Genomic DNA, 2500 nt, shown 5'->3' on the forward strand with positions numbered 1-2500 from the left:
CTGCGACGGCTGCGTCGATGAGGGACTGCAATCCCCTCGCGGTCGATGCAAAAAGCAGGACGTCATCTGCGAAGGCCGCAGCGTTAACTCTGCGACCAAGGATCCGAGCTCCGATGTGGGAGGGAAGTTGACTCAAAACATAGTCCACCGCAAAATTGAAAAGGAGGGGGGAGAGGGGGTCACCCTGACGCACACCCCTAGCCGGCTGCAGGGGCACGCCCACGTCGGCGCCGCCCGCTATCACCGTCGTGCTACCCTCGTAACACCTTTCGACGTACTCAATAAAGCAATCCGGCAGGCCATGAGCCCTCAGCACGGGGCGGAGGGCGGCATGGTCCACCGAATCGAACGCTTTAGAGACGTCGATCGATGCCACAAAAACAGAGCGACAGGAGCGGACTGCGTCGGTGAGAGCAGTGTCCAAGATGAAGGTGTTTTCCAACATCCCATCCCGGGGGATGAATGCCTGCTGACGTTCGTCCACAGCACATGCACGCATCAGGCGTGACGCGAGAACCTTGTGAAAGGTCCGCGCCAACACCGAGCAGACCGTAATGGGGCGAAAGTCAGCGGGGGATGTTGGTGCAGCCGTTTTGGGGAGAAGTGACGTCCGGGCGCGAAGCAGACGCTCGGGGAGGGCGCGGGCCAGGAGGAAGAGGTTCAAGAGTTTCACCAGGACTTCATGCGGCAGGCGCCGCAGCTCCGCTGGAGTCAGGCCGTCCGGCCCGGCTGCCGATCCCCTGGGCGGCAAGGCAGCAGCGACCTCCTCACGTGTGACCGGCCCCCATAGGCACTCAGGAGCGACAGGCTCCGAGTGCGGGAGAAGGCGGTCACGGATGAAGCCGGCGGTGGAGATCGGCTTCTTCGTGAAGAGGTCCGCCCAGAAGTCCAGCAGACCGGGGATGTCGGGTGGCGGCTGCAGCAGGGTGCCGTCCAGCAAGCCGCGCACGCAACGTGCACGCGACCTACGGAAGGCGTCCTGTGTCCGCGCGTATTCCCAGCGGCGCCGCTTGCGCTTCTGCAGCGGCGGGGCGGCAGGCGGCCGCTTGGATGGTTGGCGCGGCCGCTGTGTCCTGGTGATCGACCTCTCCCCCCTGGACCCGACCGACGCAAGGGCATCCGGGAGCATGCCCAGGATGACATCGGGCGGCGTGCCCCGCCCCAGACCAATGACTCGATCCAGGGCAGAGAAACGCTGGGCGGAAGCAGGTAGCCCCGCCAGATGCTCCCAGATGGCGGCGTCAGTCGGCCCCTCCGGCGGCGGCCCGGTGGTGTCGGCCGCGAAGTCCTCAGCTGCGTCGACGGGCGGCGCAGCGGCCTCGCCCGCGTCAGGCAGCGAGCTCGCTGCTCCACGGCGGGACGCCGGCTCTTCACCCCGACCGATCTCAAGTGCCTCCATGAATTGGCGGACAAGCTGCTTGTGGGCAGCTTGCCGCCGTCGGCACTTGATTGCCTCAAGCGTTCGGTCGGGGAACATCCTGGTAAGTTCTTGATTTACAAAGAAGAACCGGGCGTCCCTCTCCAGGAACAGTTCGGCCTCTGCCTTGGCGAGCGACAGGACTTCTTCCTCCGTCCACCTCGCGCGATGCCTCTCCGTCACGATCTCAGCGTTGGCGGCCGCAGGGTGTTGGCGGCGGCGATGGACCCCGAGACCGTTCTTCGTGGTAAAAGTGCGGTGGCACTCACTGCAAGCAAAGGGAGCTACACAAACTATCGCATTTTCGTTACGGCCGGTTGGCCGGATAGGTGCTGGGGTAGCTGGGGTGGCACCTTCAGCGGAAGGGCCACCATCTCTTGTTTCTTGTCGGCTGCCCCCAACTATAAAGGGATAATGCGAGGGGGGGCTGGTAACCCCCCCAAGCCCCTGGTGCGGTCTTCCACTCTGCAAAAATCAGCGGGCCCACGAGAAGGGGAGAAGACCGCAGGAGAGGAGAGGCTAAGAGGGCTAGGCCCATGTATTGCGCATCACTCTCCCTGTAACTATAACCCAAGGAAGGCACCTCGCAGCAGCAGCACGACTACATCAAGACCGCACTTCGAAAAGCCAAGTCCGGATGCAGCCACACCGCCGCCACTTGGCCACCTTAAGAGAGTCATAGTTACTCCCGCCGTTTACCCGCGCCTTGCTTGAATTTCTTCACGTTGACATTCAGAGCACTGGGCAGAAATCACATTGCGTCAACACCCGCTAGGGCCATCGCAATGCTTTGTTTTAATTAGACAGTCGGATTCCCCCAGTCCGTGCCAGTTCTGAGTTGATCGTTGAATGGCGGCCGAAGAGAATCCGCGCACCCGCGCGCCCCCGGAGGAGCACGCTAAGGCGGACGCGGCCTCGCAGCAAGGAAGATCCGTGGGAGGCCAAGGCACGGGACCGAGCTCGGATCCTGCACGCAGGTTGAAGCACCGGGGCGCGAACGCCGCGCAGGCGCGCGCATCCTGCACCGCCGGCCAGCACGAGGCCAACCAACGGCGAGAGCAGACCACGCCCGCGCTAAACGCC

The 2500-nt window shown here is 63.6% G+C and overlaps 1 pseudogene; it reads right to left on the reverse strand.

The window, feature by feature from the left end:
- Nucleotides 1-2500, reverse strand: part of LOC124607576 — a 7964-nt pseudogene that overhangs the window by 2996 nt on the left and 2468 nt on the right.

The sequence above is a fragment of the Schistocerca americana genome, chromosome 3 (genome assembly GCF_021461395.2).
Source record: "Schistocerca americana isolate TAMUIC-IGC-003095 chromosome 3, iqSchAmer2.1, whole genome shotgun sequence".
Taxonomy (NCBI): domain Eukaryota; kingdom Metazoa; phylum Arthropoda; class Insecta; order Orthoptera; family Acrididae; genus Schistocerca; species Schistocerca americana.